Source organism: Microtus pennsylvanicus, chromosome 6 (genome assembly GCF_037038515.1).
Source record: "Microtus pennsylvanicus isolate mMicPen1 chromosome 6, mMicPen1.hap1, whole genome shotgun sequence".
NCBI classification, from domain to species: domain Eukaryota; kingdom Metazoa; phylum Chordata; class Mammalia; order Rodentia; family Cricetidae; genus Microtus; species Microtus pennsylvanicus.
Window position 1 is genome coordinate 89828789 of NC_134584.1, and position 19122 is coordinate 89847910.

Here is a 19122-nt window from a genome sequence, read left to right on the forward strand (position 1 = left end):
TCTACCTCAGAGTCACTACCAACCCCCATGCTCTCTGTCTGGAACAAGCTGTCTGCCCTTAAGGATTGAGGTGAGGTTCTACCAGGCACTCCTTCTGCAATGGTTACCTTATCATCTCCAGTGTCTACCATTACCTTTCCTCAGGTGACCATCTTTCCTGGCTGGATGACAACAGCTCCCAAACTACATTCCTCTCTCCTATGGAGCACCAGTAGGGGACATGAGCTTTGCATAGGTTTCCTGGTCAAGAGTTAAGGAGGGGCACACAGCCCTCATGGAAGCCACCCTACAGACCCTTCAAGTTCATGGTACCAGTTAAATCGTAAATTTAAATTCCCACACCAGTTAGGATTTAAAGGGGTATTTATTTTGGGGGGTAAAACTAACAAAACACCAACCATCAGGAAAGGAGCCTAGTTGCCATAGCAGGAGCTGGAACCAAGCACCAGAACCAAGAGAGCGAGCAGAGGCTTGCCGCTCTTTTTTTTTTTTTTAAGATAAATAGACCACACCCCAGTGGGCTGGTATTTCAGCAGCTATTGGCTGAAGGAGCGGAAGGCATTCCCGCAGCACAGTGGGCTTGTACTTCAGCGGCTATTGGCTGAAAGAGCAGAGGTCCTCCCACAGCACCTCCCCCTTGTGTTTAAGTAAGAGCATTCTAAACCTACTACAAAATTATATACAATAAGAACAAATATCCTATCCTAACTAGCCCGTCTTGCATAATAAATAACTTGGACAAGTGATGAGAGGAAAGTCGCTACATTTATCTAGTCTTCAATCCCATAGAAGATCCGAGAAGGGAAATAATGTTACCTGAGTAATTAGGAAGTGCAATCAAACAACTTCCAAAACATGCAACAAATCACAGAGACAACTGGCTACCTGGGCAATCACCCAAACTCATGTTTTCAGCATTGAAGCAACCAACTTTTACCAAGGCCCAGAATAACTGACAGATTATTTTTAACAGGCAAGAGATTTTTCAAAACAGTCTTACCCTGTCTTGGTAAGATTTGACAGTTCTGCTTACCCATTTCTGGATTTTAACAGGCAAGAGATTTTTCAAGACCATCTTACCCTGTCTCAGTAAGATTTGACAGTTCTGTTTATCCATTTCCGGATACTGTGTATTTTGTCAGTAGTTGAGGTATGGGCAGTTCCTTGCCCAGAGAGGGGTGGTGTTCTAGGCAGAGGTTCAACTATCATGGTCCTAGTACAGCCATACTTTGGAGAACCTTCCAGCTTATATGGTCAGGCTTAGCACATGTGGGCTCTTCATAAGCAATACAGAGAGACATGAGTTTGGTTGCCTAGACGATGGGTAGATGAATGAACAGATGTGAGAGACAGGGAGATAGGCGTGTGGATGGCAGCTTAAAATGTAGACAGCGAGGTGACTATGTTAACAGAATAGGCATGACGGATGGGATCAATGGGATGCCAGAAGGTGGAAGTGAACAGTAGAGAGATGGAGTGAAGGGTGTGCTCGGTTGAGTGGGATGACAAGATGCATGAATAACTCAATGGAAAGGTGGATGGGTAGTGATTCTCGGAGACAGTGACTGGGGGATGCTGGACAGCTCATTCTGACTCAACATGTGTCTTCCTTTATCCCTTCAGGTGAAACATCTCTCCCAGCCCCACCCTCAACGTCCGGAAACAGCAGTCCTGGTTCCAATCATCTTATTAGACTTACTCCAATTCCAGTTCTACTGTGGCTTGCTATGTGCGCTCACATAAGCTCCTGTCACCGACGGGCTCCTCCTTGTCATCTGGTACCTAGGAATGCCTGATGTGGTGTTTGACAGTCATCTCTCCACCTTCCCCATACCTCACTTATCTGGACAGATTCTCCTTTAGGAAGCCCAGCAAGCTGAACCCCACTTGCCCCGGAAACACTAAGGAACTGGAGCACACAGCAGACTCTGGAGCTCCACACTTGGTCTCTGTCTCAGGAGGTCTTGGGTGGGGCTGAGGTTGGCCTAACAAGATTCTGAGTAAAGCTGACTCCCTGCTCCTGGGCCCCAACCTGGAAGGCTAGTGATTTCGGGGTCCCCACAGCTACCCCTCTGGAATTTGTGTGGAAATCTAGAAACCCACAGCGGGCAATTCTCCTGCCCCTGCCCCATTCCCTGCAATCACCCACGGCAATGAAGGACTTGATGAGAGGGATGGTCCCCTTCCTGCCCTTTCAAGGTCCTGCATCTACCGTCCCTCACCACACCCCCTGCCTGCTTCCCTTTACTCCTGGAGCCTGGAAGAGCATCATGCCTTCTGCTGCTTGCACAGTGCCTGCCCCTGCCGCCCTCAGAACAGCTGCAGGCTTAATTATCAAAATAACATTTTAATAGTTTTATAACCGAGCTCCCTTCAAAGATATGCCAGTAGAAGAGGCAGGAAGTAGCCCTTTTAGCACCTCTTCCCGCCCGACTTGCTAATCGGTGGTATTTAAGCTGCCGCGAGGCCCAGATGCCCAAGAAGCCTGCTACATAGATGTGGCTTTCCCACTCATAGTGAGAGCTCATGCCAGCCAGAACCAGGAGCCATCCCAGGCTTCCTGCCCCAAAGCAGTGTGCTCAGAGAACTGAGGCTCCCTATGGGATCACCAGCGTAGGAGCGGGGGTGGGGAGGAGACACCCTTGCTGGCTTTTATCACATTTTTCTATATTTCAGAAAGTTGCTATGGCTCCTCCCACCCCTTTGCTACTGCGTGTAATAATTCAAAGGGCTCCACGCTGGTACTTAGCTCTTGAGCTAGCCCAGGGAAGACCTTGCTTCTCAGATCAGTCCTTCATTCCCCTAGTGGCTCCTTAGATTCCTGGGTCCCTAAAGTGAACCCCACACTCACTCTCCCTAGTCCTGGCTACATTCAGAGTCCAGGGACACAGGCCTGGCCCAGCTGCTTGCACCTCTTCATCTAGGACAGGAGGAAACCGTAGCTAAAATAAGCTACGCCCTGACAGTGGTGAGCTGGGATGGATAGCATTATCCTGGCTTCAGAGGGCAGAACTTGGGTAAAATAATTTCTTTCTAAGCATCCTTCTCAAAGTTCAGTGGCCCGGGGCATTCAGGTTCTGGCTTAGCAGGGGCAGGGCACAGCTGGAAGTCACTCTATCTAGAACTTTCTTCTGCCACTGAGCCACACCTTGGGAAATGCGGGTTCAGGGAACAAGCCCCCCCCCCCCAGAAGGCTCAAGCCTGTCCGTGGTGAAGTGAGAACAGAGACTGTGGGGACTGGGAAAGGTGGCATGCAAGCTCAGCCTCCTCCAGCAGCCCTATCCCCAAGCCGTGTGCCCGGACCCTGAGAACGGAGAAGAGGCATTTCAGAGGCCAGCACTCTCTGCTGCCCTGATCACGTGTGCTTGCCACGTCAGCCTCTGCCTGCTGTAGGAAGCTGCCCTCATCCTGATCCCTGCCACCGCCGCAGGGCATCTGCTAGGCACGGAGCAGGAGCTGAGGAAGCACAGGATAGCTAGCATGGGGGATCGTCCAGAAGACAGGGACTGCTGCTGTCTAAGGTGGTCTGTGGGTCCAGAGGGGTCCACAATGGGATGGGAGGACCAGCACAAGCAGAGACTGGGTGAGCTGGACACTGCGGAACCTGAGCCCTGGGCAGCTTAAGTTGAGCAAAATTACAACTAACCTTACAAGCAATGCAGCAGGAGGCCACCATGCCATCCGAACACAAGCTGGGGACGGCTGTCGTTTACAGACTCAGAGCCACCCAGTCCCCAGTCAGTTCTTCACAGACTGGCTATCTGCCTTTCAGGAGAGAAGGCTTGGAGAATCCAAAATCCCATGTGCTTTGCTGGCCACAGACTGCTCACAAGCCTGGCTTCTGTCCTTCCAAGCTGTGTGACTCACATGCAGTTGGCAACAGCCAGTCAGCACCCTTCATTCATCCCAAGATTTTTCATTAGCAACCTGGATTAGCACTTGGATTCACAGATCTGCCCAGAGCAGACATCGCATATGTGTGTCCACTCAAATGTGTATGTACGCACATCTGGATTCACAGATCTGCGCAGAGCAGACATCACATATGTGTGTCCACTCAAATGTGTATGTACGTACATCTGGGTTTTGTTTGCTTTTTTTAACAGTCATCTTTCGACATACGCAGGGAACTGGTTCCAGGCATCCCAAGGACACTAAAGTCCCTCCCATAAGGAGGTGCAGTTTTGCACAGAACCCCCACATGGCCTTCTCATGTGCCTGAATGATTACTAGATTATTATAAAGCCTAACACAATGTAGGTACTGTATAGATAGTTACACTGCTCGGGGACTAATGACGAGGGCAGAATTGTACATGTTCAGTACAGACATATTCTCCCGAAATGTTTTCCAGATACACACGAACTCAGAGATACAGAACGCTGGTTGTAGGCATTATACTCTTCAGTAAGTAGGGAGTTTAGAGTCAGTATCTCTCAGTCTCTCTGTCTGCCTCTGTCTCTGTGTGTCCCCCCTGCCCACCTCTCCACAGTGTCTCAATATAGGCCTGGATGTCCTAGAACTCACTTGGCAAACTGAAATCCAACTGCCTTTGTGTATGGATCCCCCTCTCCCCCATGCTGGAGTGGGCCTGGATGTTCTGGAACTCACTTGGCAAACTCTGAAATCCAACTGCCTTTGTATATGGATCCCCCTCTCCCCCGTGCTGGGGTAGGCCTGAATGTTCTGAAACTCACTTGGCAAACTCCCAGATCCACCTGCCTTTGTGTATGGGTCCTCCCACCCCTGTGCTGGGATTAAGACCATGCACTTCTACACCCTACCTTGAGTGTCTTATAAATCTAGTCTAATTAATATTCAATTAGGTGATTAAATGTAGTCTAATGTTCAATTATATTCAATCAGGTGAGCATTTAGGAAGCAGCTGTCAAGTCCAGAACGTGGACAGGAGTCAGGCACAGATCATAAGAATCATCATTGCTTTCAAGAACCCAGGATCCAGTTGAGCTAAGCCAATTGCACTAAAGAAGAGAAACAGACAGGGCTGACTAGGCCAGAGCAGTTCCAAAGCCTCCTCAAAAGAGTCCTGGAAATGGGTCAAAGGGAGCAACAGGACCAGACCTTTCCACACACTTCTCAGAGATGCTACTCGGCTAAATACTCACAGACTTTAAACACGAGGCCCCTCAAGGCCACCACTACATCAAGGAGACAGACTCAAAAGTTCCATGACTTCCTCACAACAAGAAGCATGCCTGGGCCACACCAGGCAGAGAGATCAGGGCCTGTAGTCTTCCTGCAGCCAGGATCCCCTGACCATGACTCAGCAGGGGCCTGGCTGAGGGAAAGGATAAGGCACAAGGCGAGGCAGGCCAGCCCCTGGCACTGCTGAGAATGTAACGGCTTCCCTTGTGAAGCCCTCTGCCAGACAGACAGCCCCCAGTCTCAGCCCCTCATGGACCAGAGGCCTCACTGAGGCACACACTCTTCAGTCCCTGTCTACCAACACAGGCGGTCTAGCACTCATTTACAGTGCTTGGGACAGGAAGTTCTTTGCATTTAGATTCTCGAACTTTTATATACACATCATGAGAGAGCTCGGGGGTGGGACTTAAGGCCACGCTTGATAGTCCTCATGCATTCTTTACACAAGCCTGCAGAGCAGCTCAACGGCATCTTCAGCATACACCTGCCCTCTGACCATTACCCATCCCGCGGGGTGAGGTGGGGATATGCCACTTGTAGAATCATGACATTGTTCAGAAGCTTCCAGAGTTAAAAGCGTTTTGAATTTGGAGTCGGGAGGATTTGGAATGTTCAACCTGTCCTAGAGACTTGGCTCCCAGACACCCTGCATCAATGGTAGTTGAGACTTGCATGACCTGGGTACCTGACATAGGTACATGCACCATGAGTGGGTAGAGGACCTGGCACATGACAGGTACATGCACCATGGGTGGGTAGAAGGAGGTTGAGGGGACAGTGCCCAGTACCTGCCCTCATAGGAGGGGCAGAAAGTAGAGACACAGAATAAACAACAGCCCCTGGACTTTCTGGGCAGTTTTAGGAATGCCATTGAACCCACACAAGAGGCAACGGTGCCAGCAAACATCCTCAGACATGACAGAAACTTGAGTCTTTGTCTGCAAGACAGCCACCCTCCCAGGGACCCCATGGGCAACCAGCTCCCTCTCCCTACCTTGACCAGGCCGCTGGAATACAGCTTCCCGGTCCCCCTGGAGCCAGCAGGATAGGGCTTCTTCCGTTAGCCAAGGGCCATCTTCATTTCCTCCACCTTCTCACAAAGCACTTTCCAAAACAGGATATTAAGGGAAGAGAAACCGAGGGCTTTCGGGGCTTTGCAGCCTCCGCTCCAGGGAAAACCAGACACTCATCCCTGTCTGAAATTGCTTCACTCCGTGAGCCTGTGGGCCACGGGAGCCCTCCCGCCACAGCTGAGCAGAAAATAGAGTTTGTTTCTCTATTTCCCAGACCCCCTCCCTGCCTCTTGCCCTCTCTGCGCCCCTTCCCCCCTATTTAAGGGCTCCTCTGCCTGGTCCACAGCTGGGGATTGGGGCCTGGTAGCTTGCAAGCTGCCTTGTACCAAGGCCTGGGCACGGCTCCCTCAGCCTGCAGCTCTGGGAGGGAAGAAAGAAGTTGGAAGTCTTCATATCTCCTCCCATGCCCCAATCCCATCCCATGAAGCCTTTGCACAACCTTTTGTTCCCGGCAATATTCAGGTTTCCAGGTCATTCTCTGGCCTCGCCAGGAATGCAGTGTGCTCCTGGCTTGAGCAAAATGTGCTGGTGTTGAAATATTCATTCGGTCTGGGTCGGGATGTGTTTCAGACAAACACAAGCCTTGCTTGCCCCTCCGCCTCTGCTCCTAGCCCACCTAAGAGGGCTGCACGCCATCTTGATTTTGGTGACGCGTTTTTAGATTTTAGAGTCCTTGATGATGGCCTACGATGCTGGGAGTGGCGGGGGAGACACAGATGGCCTCAACCATTTGTCACCTCTCCAAGGGACAGGACAGGGATATTGGATATTTTCTTGGAAGTTAATTCACTCAAAACTGGGCACTGGGAATATTCTGTCGAAGCAATTAATCCCTCCCCCACCCTCTGCTGCCCACCTAGCATCAGCTGGAACCCCACCACTCTCTAGAGGAGCAGGTACACATGGACCCCTGTGCAGGTGCCTGGGACAGGACCCCGCCTGGGCCAAGGGGGTCGGAGCCGCCCCAAGGATGCTTCTGATTATCAGTCTCCTAGTTCGCTTTCCCTCTGCTCTCCATCCCCAGCACAAAACCTTCAGAGTGCCCACCCTGAGGAAAGAAAATCAGCTACCTCCTAGCCCTGGTCTGTAACTAAAGGCTTGAGCTAAATTATACTGGCAGCCTCGGGGAGCTGGGGACTAGGGGCTAGAGGAAGGGCTAGCAGTGGGTGTGTGGGGAAGGGGGTAGGTCCAGGCATGTTGAGTCTGCTTTTTATCCTGTGCCAAGAGGAAGGGAAGAAACCAAAGCTGGAAAAGAAATGCCATAGTTCATGGGGCCCTTGCTCTGTTCTTCCTAGAAGACCACCACAAAGTGTCATGCAGACTACAGGAAAGGAAGATAGATACCCCAGTTGTCCAGTACTAGTGAGAGAAGACCTCTAATCATGAGTGGGAGGTGGCAGGTAGGGCCAAGAAGAGCATGTGGGGGTATCCAGTGGCAAGGAGCCATTTAAGCCAGCATTCTGCCCAGCACACTCCTTCCCCTGAGTTTGTCTGCCAACTTTGGAGGTGACCTTAAGTAGCCTTTGCACCCGCTGAAAGTCTACTAACCCATGTGCACCAAGACAGCACTGATACACTACCCCACCCTCCATTACTGTGCCCTCTAACCCTTGCCCCCTCATGACCCACTTCTACCCAGGACTTAAAGACAGTGAAAACCCACAGAGCTCCTAACCACTGGCAGACAATGCTGCTTGGCCTCTCCCAACCTCTGTCGCCACTGGAGCCTCTGTGGTCATGCTCCATCCCAGCCCATCACCTAGCTCAATATTCCAGCTCTCCTCATGCTTGAACCTTGGGGGTAAACAACACCCCCCAACTTGCCCTGTCTCTGCACTAACTGTCCCTCTGCCCATCCTGAATTACATATGTGCTTGTTTGCCATGCAGTCTCTGTTCCTGCCTACGCAGTAAGCTAGACAAAGGTGGAAGAAAGGAACCTGTTCATTCTCTAGAGTCCAGCAAAATGCCTAGAAGAGATCCACCTCAATAAGTGTTTGTTGAATGAATTAAAGAGCTACTGGCTGCTGGTTAGCTCCAAACAGAGCCTTCCCATGGCCCCAGGGTAGAGAAAGCAGGGCTCCAGGCACTCAAGACCCACAAGCAAGCACTTCTCCAACCTGTAATGAATATCAGCCTTCTCAGCTCTGCCTTAATTCTTATTCACAATTGGAGTCAGATATTCAAGAAGCCAGAGGAGCAGTGTTATCCGATGCCCCAGAAAGCCTCTGAGACCGGCATCCAAGGGTAGAAAAGTTTCACTTTCATAAGGCCTAATAAAATCTTGCTTCCTTGAGCAGGCGGCAGAGGACCCACTCTGAGAACAACGGGGCCTTCTAGGGAATGCAAGGAAATGTGGGTTGTGACTAAAATATGGAGTTCCCGAAACACATGGGAGAAACAGGTGAGTCCTGGCCAAGACCAACAAACGACAGAGAAAGACTCTAGGGTTCACAAGCTGAGCAAATTCACACCCAAGTGTGACATGCATAGCAGTAAACGCTTCAAGAGATGGCCAAGGCCCACGGCACCCAACTTAGGAGAATGGACCAAAAAGTCACCTAGCCAAACAAGAAGGGAAGGTGGGCAGCCCACAGCCCGCACTATGGGCTCCCCCGTTTCTCCGCTGTGATTGGAGGAACGTTCAGCGTTTCTTCAGTCTCTCTGTCTTCCGTGGCTGATTAAGCAGTTGGGAGCAGAGTTTACTGTGAAGAAAGCAAACAATTAGGCGCTATCCGAGGTAAACAGTACCTTGGCGGTGGAAGCTGAGAGGAGGATTGTTGTCAGGAGGGATTATCATTATAATACTTAAAATAACATTTATAACACTTACTGAAATTACGCCAATGAAGTCTGCAGAGACACGGGAATGAAATCAGCTCGATGTGTTTTTATAAGAATACCAAAATCTCTGTCCCTGGGAGGAAAGTTAGAGGCATTAGCGCTCTTTGCCGGGCCTCCATTAGCTGGTAAAATTTGAATACTGTTTCTGAGGTGAGCGCTAATCTTCTTTGAATCCTCCCAACACATTTTATCTGTAAAAAATTGTAGTTAAAAATTTAGTTTGATGGAATGATATTTAAGTGCTTTCTTCATCTTACTCCCTGAAAGCGCCCCAGAGAGTCTCCCTGTAATTTGTTCAAACGAAATAATATTTTCGTTTCCCCGTTTCTCTTTGTTGTCTTGGGTGATGAAAAGTAACATTTCTTTTCTTTCAATCCTATTAAGCGAGGCTCTCAGAGTGCCAGCCACTCAATCCAAATGCGATCTGGCAGACAGGCCTTCGGCTTAGAAAACGGGGCCTGCCAACCCCGCTTTCTGTCAGGGGTTGACATGTCACCAGGCAGCGTTTCCTAAGCAATAACCGAGGAGGCCAGCCAGCTGCGGGGGCCTTTCCTCCACTCCAGCTCCAGCACTTGTCCTCTCTCTCCAGCAGCTGACACCCTGGGAATCTGGGTCCCCGTATCCATGTTCTGGGTCCACCTAGTCGCTCACAGTTCACCCTGAGCTGAAGCCACCCTTCCCCAGGGCAGGAAGAGCATGGAGCGCCGACCCTCGTCCCTTCCTTTGTGGGCACAATCCCATCCTACACAGCCTCTTCCGTACCCCAGTCATCACCAAAACAGCCTGAACTTCCAAACTCCTACTCGCTCTTCAAAACTCTGATCAAATGCTACCTTTCCTCTGAGGCTCTCCTCAGAAACTTTTACCCCAGCCAGAGGGCGCGACTGAACCAGTCACGGCGCAGCCATTAACTATAACGCCACACGTGCTCTGTTACTTTCAAATGGAGCAAAATCAAACGAGCCACTGGAAGACACGCAGTGTAGACGTGAAGTGAGCAAGAGACGAGAGAACAGATGCATCTCAGCCGGTCTACACAAACACGTGCACATCCGAACAGCAGTAGAGTGGCGGGCAGCTCCTGGGGTAGTGAGCGTAGGAAGGTTTTCAGAGAAGTCATGCAACGGAACACTTAGACCTTGCGTCTTTCTTAAAATACACACCCCCATGAAGGTGCATTACCTTTCAGTTGAAAAGTAAATAAATCCACACCAGTGGGAAACTTCCAGGGGCCATTTCAAATCTCCCCTCTTACTTCAGTAAACCACAGTGGACAGGCCTCGTCACTCACTGGCCTCAGGGACCCTGCTCCTCATCCATATGTGACATTTTCCTAGCACCCCACTGCTGGGTTTTCATACACACCAAAACCCTCTAAAAATGAGAGCCTGTGTTCTGCTCAGAACTGAGCTCTGCCGTCCCCTTCCTCTCCTTGTCTGTGGCAAACAGGGAAGGACCAAGAATGAGGAGATCTTGGGATTAGCGCTAGATGAAGGTCCTGATGGCGGCAGAGTAACTCGACTCTCCGGGCCTTTCGGATGTGATGGCCACAAATGGCCAACTAGTTATCTGCCTGGGAAACCCTGCAGGACACTGGCCTTTGAGATCCCTAGAGAAAGCTGCCATGGCACATGCAGAAAGCATTTTGTGACTGTGCTCACTGCACTCTAAGAGGGACCAAGGCGGAAGTGGCAGTAGCCTCACTTCCTCTTTATGTGAAATGTCTGTGGAATGAAAGCCATCCGAAGGCAAACACACATTTAGTCACAGAAACAGCAGTCCTGCTAATTTTATCCTAATGACATAATTTTCTTTGCAAATACATGAATCACCTACAAAATTATTTGCACACCATATATACACTTTATGCTACAGAAACATGCACACACACAACATATACACACAGCATCAAGCTCAACTGGCCGGGACTAAGAGAACACATCTTCTCCTGAATGTCCCATGACAGCAAGACACCCAGCATAGAGGAGGAGCACCAGTGACACTCAGTGGCACGCTGACCACTTGACCGATACAAGTATCTCATAACCAAGCACGATAGCTATTCTGGAAACGTCAGTCTGTTGGGAAGTTGAGGCTCAGAGTAATATCTGCGGTTTGTGTTAGGAGTTCGAGTGAATTCTTTACAAACTGAAGTCATGGGCAAGGAATGTTAAAACCTGGGTATTGGGCCAGGCAGTGGTGGTGCACACCTTTAATCCCAGTACTTGGGAGGCAGAGGCAGGCGAATCTCGTGAATTTGAGACCAGCCTGGTCTACAAAGCAAGTTCCAGGACAGCTAGGACTGTTACACAGAGAAACCCTGTTTACACAGAGAAAAAGCAAAACCAAAAAAGCAACAAACCAAAATAGAACCCTGGGTGCTAATGCATAAGCCGGCCACACACATAGCAGACATAAGCAAGGGATGTGGCTAGGATGGCCTCTGATAACCATAGGAATTGTCCCAAAGGCTTAAGGTATCCTTTCCTTAAATGTGGGTTCATAAGCACCAACACCTCCATGCACAGTGAGGAAAAGGAGCATTCCTTGGAAACGGGAGCCGAGACGGTCAGTACATCAGAGAGTAGGAGACCTCCATGAAAGCCACTTCTAGTGACAAGGCAGATCCTTCCTATGTCCCTTATAAGTGACTGTGGGTGTATAGGAAAGGGCCTGTGCAGCTCTCATGGAATCTGCCCCCACCCTCTGTCACCTAAGTCTGCATCTTTGTCAAGCTTTAGGGGTGCTGCTGAGCTTAGGATTTCAGGAACTGCTCACTAGATCCAGCAACAAACCTCCCCAGCCACTGAGATGGAGCTGCAGGGAGGGTCGTGTGCACCTACCAGAATGGCCCTAACACACTGGACACAGTTCTGGAGGCAAACGGCCACAGTCGAGGTATCATCAGGGTTATGCTTCTCCTGAACCTCTCCTTGGCTTGGAGGTAGCATTGTGTCCTCCCCTGGCTCTGACCTCTGCTATGCTTACCCCCATGACCTCTGTGCATCCAAGTCTCTGCGACTGCACTAGGATGCCATCTACGCCATCACCTCTGTAGGTACCCTTTCCAAGTGCTCACATCCTGTGGTACTAGGGTTGGAATTTCCACTGAGAACCCGAGGAAGATACAATTCAGCCCCAGCTAACAGCACACTCTGTGGATCTGTCTCTGCCAGTCTAGAAGGGTATTTCATTCATCCGCCTGGCTGCTGGGCCACCACCCCTCATTTCCTCTCGTGTCTGAGCACATCTTCTTTAGACATTGCTAAGCACCAGCCAAGGCTTTCCCAAGGCAAAGGAATAAGAAACGCTCGCAGAAACCCAGGATCAATGACAGTGGCAACCCCACCATTATCCAAATGACCTTTAGCGAAAGGGACTTGGGCAGGCCCTAGAGGAAACTGAGCAGTCAAAGAAGACCCACGCAGGACTCTGTGATCACATGTAGATGGGCACCTGAAACATAACATAAGCAAGGTGAGAGCACCGGGATGTACAGAAAGTCATCCTCTTCACCCCAAAGGTCATGTAGTCTCCCCACGACTCCTACGTAGCAGTCACTGTTGCAAGGCCTTGGTGGGTGTGCAAACAGGGTTCTCAGTCACAGCCATTTCAAAGTCTGTCCGTGTGTGGGATGCGGCTCGCCTCTGCCAGAGAGAGCATGCTTTGCAATCTGAACGGGCAGGCTTGTTAACTGACTGTTGAGTCTAATGTTATACCACTATTCTGCCTCTCGTTAGCAACACAAATTACCAGCAATTAGCTGGCTGACTGTTCAAAGGCAGTTCAATTTCATGTATAAAGAGAACTATATAATGCTTAATGTATCTATCAAATGTAATAGCCCAAACAAAATTAATGATATGAACACAATGAGTGCTTATACGGGATAATTACAAGGTGTCGGTCATGAGAAGCATGCCACGGCGTAAGACACACAATGCAGGCAAACAGTCACCAAAGTTGACAAGGCTGTCCCAGCTCTTAGGAGAAGGGAAGTCACTGTGGGGCACTGTGGGACTCAGCCCCATCCAGGGACAGAGTAGGAAAGGCAGGCCACTTCCGTGTCTGAAAAACACCAGGCTCTAAGCGAGACCAGAGGATTGATTTTTCTCATCTGCAAAATGGGAAAATTCACAACCACCTCTCAGAGGCCTAACCTGCACCCCGTATTTGCATGACAAAGAAAGGGCTTTGCTAGCTGTCCAGATCTCACCTGGAGGAAAGTGGCGATGCTGTTGATGTTATTATTATTACCTTAAAATTTCCAAGGTGAGGCCCAGCAGACCTCTTCCCTCCCTCGTCACTACCAGTGTGGTGGCATGATACAAACGACACTGCGATTTAATTACCATCCTTCCTCCCCCTCCGGTAACTAAACATTTTCCTCTGCTCAGTATCCCTGGAATGACAGGGCCATTCCCAGTGTATTACTTGCATATCTATAATTAAATAATTAAGAATTGTTCAAGCCCTTCCAAACACAACAAAAGGCGATGATTATTTCAAACCCACTTTAGGAGAAGTCAAGCCCCGATCAGTTCCATCTTTTGCTAATAGTTATGCAAGGCTGCGCCGGCAGCATTCCCTCTTGCATGCCAGCACACCAATAAATTAAGATATTCCTGGCCGCATCTGCACGAGGGAAATTAGAGCATTACCTGGTCCCCGCCAGTGTGCCAGCTCCGAGCGGCAGGCGCAGCCCACGCTGGGCGACCAGCTGTCTGCGAATGTGGCGTGTGGATCACAGCTCGGAGCCAGGGGATCTCTTAGGAGGTCTGCTCTAATATCAAAACTGCCGCGCCGCAGGACTGTTCCCTTCACGGCACAATATTCAAACACTTCTCCCGCCTCTCTTTCCAGATCTGAAACCATGGTGAACCCAGGCCTGGGACCATCCAACATCGTTGTCCCAGCCCCAAGAGCCCCATGGATTTGGATTTTTCATGCTGCCTGGAGGCCTAGGCGGTGAGGTCAATGCCAAGGCACTTTGTTTTCTGAATCCCCAGCTCTGGGGTGACCTCATTCCTGATGGGTGTAATGTCACCAAGAACAGTTTTGATGGGGGCACAGTGGCCCTTGAAAGGACTTCACAGCCAAACAGATTCCAAACTGGTTCACATAAGCCTGAGCCCACACCTTGAAAAAGAGGAGAGAGCTATTTCCCAGGCTCAAAAATGATGGGCTTCCCACCCAAGCCCCAACGTGTACACCACAAGACTCAATATTCAGCTTCCCACATGTTCTTCGAGCCCCAGCCTCTCGCGCTCCTGGGGTTGGAGACCCTGCTCTGGAACCAGCCCCTGTGCTCTAGACAAGCGGAAGCAGATACAAAAGCATATTGTTCTGACAGTTGGCAGGCGTGCCAGGCATCTGGGACTCAGCAGAATGAGAAAACAGTGAGGTCCAGCAATCATCAGAGAGTGACCCACCATGCTGAGGCAAGGAGCTTGGCACTGGGGTAAGGAAGAAGGCAGAGGCGTTCTCAGGCACACTCAGTAGAACTGTCAGTAGACAGCAGGCCATGCCGGTGCAGAGGACAGAAAAGGCAGTCTGAACTGCAGGCCACTGATCAGAAAGGAGTAGCCAGCAAGTCTCAATGTTTAGTAGCCTGGAAAATGCCAAATCCATCAGCTTCCAGTCGGGAATCCTCTAGCAAGAACTTGAAAGAACATTGTGTTCACTTTAGCGCCTTTAACATGTGCTTACGTCTTTCTCAGAATCTTCTGGTGAACTCCGAGTAGCCAGGCAGCTTGAACGGCCATTCCCCTTTCAAACCTCATGGACTATCTGTGCCTAACATCACATATCTATCTTCTCTCTTATGAGACTGGGACAGTTACCCCTTCCCAACCCGCTCACAACCATCTGAACGCTTCTGTGTCTGTCCCCTGCCATCTGACTGAGTCCTTCGGTGTAGAGTCTGCATTTGCCTTGGCCGAGGTTCCATGCTCAGCATAACTCAGGCACAAAGGTGGCAGAACAAACTAGAAGCTCATGGGAGAGGGTCTGAGACCCTGGACATGTTCCATGTGGTAGAGGACTGCCCAGTTGCTAGAGGACATACAAACCCAAGAGAGGGCCAGTTATTAGGAGCTTTTGGACCCAGTGTCCAGTGGGGGTAAACTCTGTTCTCTCTCCACACATCTGTGCTGAAGAAAGAGCTCCCACGGGGCCCCACAACAGTGCAAACTAGATCTTTTCCCTCCTGCATGGGGGTGTGTACCGCCTCACGACTAGCTTAAATGCCATCCAAGGTGATCTTAAGGGTGTGCAAATTGTGCCCCAGCATTCTGAGGCATTTCCTCACTTCCTATCCCTCCACAGTTGTCTTCTGGGATAAAACGTAGGCTCTAGCACAAGTTCAGTTATGAACTGCTCCTGGTCCTGGACGCTTTCCATCTGGCCTCTCTAAGAGACTGACAGCTTCTAGGGACAGAAACAGATCCTACACTTTTTCAATATCTTCCTTGATCTAGAAAGTGTATGTGGCAGACTAGTCTAGAGAAAGTGCCACCATGCCACCACTATGCCACAGGTGGCACAGACCGCCAAACAGGAACCCACCAGCTGCCTTGCGGTGAAGGATCTACTCATAGGACCAGACCATTTCTGCCCATTTTCACTAGGGGCTGCTCTCCCTCAGACATTAAGGATCTGAGAAGCATCGTTTCCAGGAACTCCCAGAGGGCACTGCTGCCAGGACCAGTGACTTAGATCCTCTTTCTGAGGTTCCCCAGCCCTTCTCTGTTGAAGGCTAATGGGGCCTCCGAGCACCAAGGAGAACAAAACCAAGTCAGGGAACCCCTTCTTTCCAATTCCCAATTCTAGCAACTCAAAGGCCACAAGCCGAGGAGAATCACAGCTGCCAGCAACTCTGCTGATGTCGACGACCCTTCCAACCAAAGACTCAGGACAAAAGGTGGCTCGGTCTCAAGCCATCCATTCTCAGTTCTTCAGATCAGTTCATAGATGTCATTTCTTCTGCTTCTGCTGCTCACTCGACTCGGGGCTAAGAAACCTAGCTCAAGACCTGATGTGGGTATCACTTTTCAAATGCCCAAATCCCTGTAAAGGTTTAGTGTCTAGCTGTGTGCATTTTGCTCAGTATTAACATGTTCAATGGAGTACTTTGATTTTTTTTTTATCTAGACGCCAGAAGCTGGTGAATATATGCTTCATAGCTTCAGATAAACCTTTTGTTCTTCTGGGGCTGATCAGCTGGTGAAGCAGCGAGAGGGAGAAGGGGAGGGGAATTCACAGGGGCTCAGCGGTTTCAAAAAGTCAAATTACCTCTGAGCCATAGCAAGGCTGATAATTTAAATGAAAAAATATATATACAGGCCGCAGCACACAACACCGTCTCTGTTAGGACTTTTAATGAAGCCCCAGTTGTGATGACACTGAAGCCGGGAACGCTACGGTGGGATAATTACTTGGCTCCCACACAGCTGAGTTCCATAGATGCATTATTAACGGCACATTCCTCGCCATAACGAGAGCTGAACAGAGGTAGGCTCACAGACCTTGGCGTCCGCCATTAGCGGCCTGGCACAAACACAAATGAGTGTTTTCACAAAAGCATGCAAAGGTTGTGAAATTCCAATGAATCCGTGCTAGGAGGCGGAGTCATGGGGGAAGGGGAAAAGGTCTATGGGGTGTGTGTATACACATGCGTGCACATATGCACAGGTATGCACGAGTGCTCTCACACACACACACACACACACACACACACACACACCTGTGTGGGCAAACGTGACTAGAGATGTCACCTTTCCTGTACAAAGTACTTGGAGTAAGGCAACCTGGGAAATTATGGACTCGGAACACATTGATTTTTCTGCAGCAGATCCAAGCAGCAGCCCCGGTGAAGAATTACCGAGAAAACAAAATCATCCAATTCTCCTAGAACTCTCTGCTATGCCAGCAATCCTGAGCTCACTTGGCTGGGGGCACTGTGCTGCTGCCCAGCTGGACACCTACAGGGCACCTGCAGGCAGCTGCCTGTCCACATCTAGGGTCGCTTTCTGAACTGCCACTCATACGGTCTATATTTTCAAGACTTGCAGGCACTCCTGGGACCCCAAAGATTTCTGGAAAGGGGTTAAATGTCGTTTGGGTATTCTTGTAACCCCAGTTACAACCAGAAATGCAGGCACACATACATCCTCATGAGGGCCTTGCAGGACCCTATGAGCATCTCAGACATAGGCTCCAGAGCCCCAGTGACTTCAGGAAGGTGGCTGGGACAAGAGCCCCCAGTCCTGTGCCTCTCCTTAGTCTCCTCCAATTTGCTTCCCCCGAAAGCGTCTGTTTCAAGGTGACCCTGTTTCACGAGTTAGCCCCAGCGTCCCCCGCCTGCTCACAGAACCAGGGGCCTCCCAGTAATTAACACCCGCACTTGATGAGGTCCAGCTGGCAGACTGAAGCCGTGCCAGCATCCTTTACTCCAGCCCAGGCGTCTCCAGCCAGCCCTGTGAGGCCTCCTCCCTCCCACCCCGTTCTGGCTACTCTGTCCCCGGAGAAAAAGGCAGAAAGTCACCCATCCCGGAACACCTCACACAGAGCTCTTGGTCAGAGTAAATCGCTCACTGCTCCAACTGGAAGTATAAAAGGTGACACTCCCCACAATGGAGTGCCAAGCAGTCAGAGATGATGGCAGAGGTTCTGACCCAGAAAGCGGCCATCGTCCACCATGTGTGGACACAGAGTTAGATCACAGGGACACAAATCAGGCATGGCCCGGGCCGCCTCTGTTCCTGAAATCAGGATGGGCAGGGAAGTTTCAGAGTCATCACAGCACGGTGGCACTTCCTGGTTTGGGGTGGGACTCCAGCGAGTCACATGCTTACCGAAGTCAAGCTTTCCTGCATCAACGGCACCTTTACAGTTCTTACTTACTCGTCCCTATGTGCGCCTTCCTGCATACATACCAAGCACCGATAAAAAGTTAGTTTCAAGTACGTTTACACACGCACAGAGACACCGAGTCTGGAAAGACAAACACCAGATTGCTGACAACAGCTTCCTGGGAGGTGAGATTAAGAGGATTTCTGGACCTTCTTTCTGTGCATCAGCATCTTCTCTCACCGAGAGAAGACATACTACTTGAGTTCAAGCAAACAAACAGCTTTCTTTAAAGAATGAGGAACAATTTGCCTTTAGTTATAAAGAACATAGCAATTAGCAAAGTTAATAATAATCACGCTGTCACCAGCCGCTCGGCAAATACAGCGCTAAATGCAGTTTGGATCCGTCCCCGCCCCCTGGAAAAGCGCAGACAGAATCGTTCACAGAAATCACTTGTGGGAGTGAACTGCGTGAGCTGCATCTCCCAGCGTCACTGTGAGCTGGGTAAATGCGAGGGATAAGCCCGTCTACCCGGCAGCTGTAATGTGTATGCTGTCACTCACGCAGGCCGAGGGCGGGAGCCACCAAGGCACAGATGGACAAAGGCAGAACAGGTAGGAAGCAGACCCAGTCCGTGCAGGTGTGTGCAGCTGCCGTCTTCCAGAGCCCAGACTCCTGGGAAAGCCCAGCCCTAACCCTAACCTGACTCACGTGGGATGGCTTCAGCTCCTGGCAGGACGCTCCACCAATGTGCAGAAAAAGAGGGAAAGGAGGCAGTGACCAGGGGACATCAAGTGTGGCTGCCCCCCCCCCCCCATTCTTTCAGTACCTGGACAGCATAGATTGCTAGGTGCTTGTGTAGAAGAATGAGAAGGGGAGACCCCTGGTGGTGAATGCCACCCCCAGAAATTTGGCTGCCTCATCCCTTCTGGCCAGCAGAGTAAGAGCTCTTGTTCTCAGAGGGCTGTCCAGGCAGATGCTCTCTGAAGACCTGACCCCTGCCTACTGGTGTCCTTGCAGAAGTCTGGAAAGCTGTGGAGATTTCTCATGGAGTTGGAGCACCTCCCTCAGGCTGTTCCCAAACTCAACCAAGACGCTCTAAAGCCTCTGAGACGGGCTTTTCCAGATGCTGAGTAGATAGCAGCGTGGGGGAAGGGGGAGACAGGCAGGAGAAGGGTGGAGAAATG

The 19122-nt window shown here is 50.4% G+C and overlaps 1 protein-coding gene across 5 annotated transcripts in view; it reads right to left on the minus strand.

Annotated features, from left to right (window-relative positions):
- Znf423 (zinc finger protein 423) overlaps positions 1-19122 on the minus strand; it is a 299505-nt gene that overhangs the window by 70265 nt on the left and 210118 nt on the right. The window lies entirely within an intron of this gene.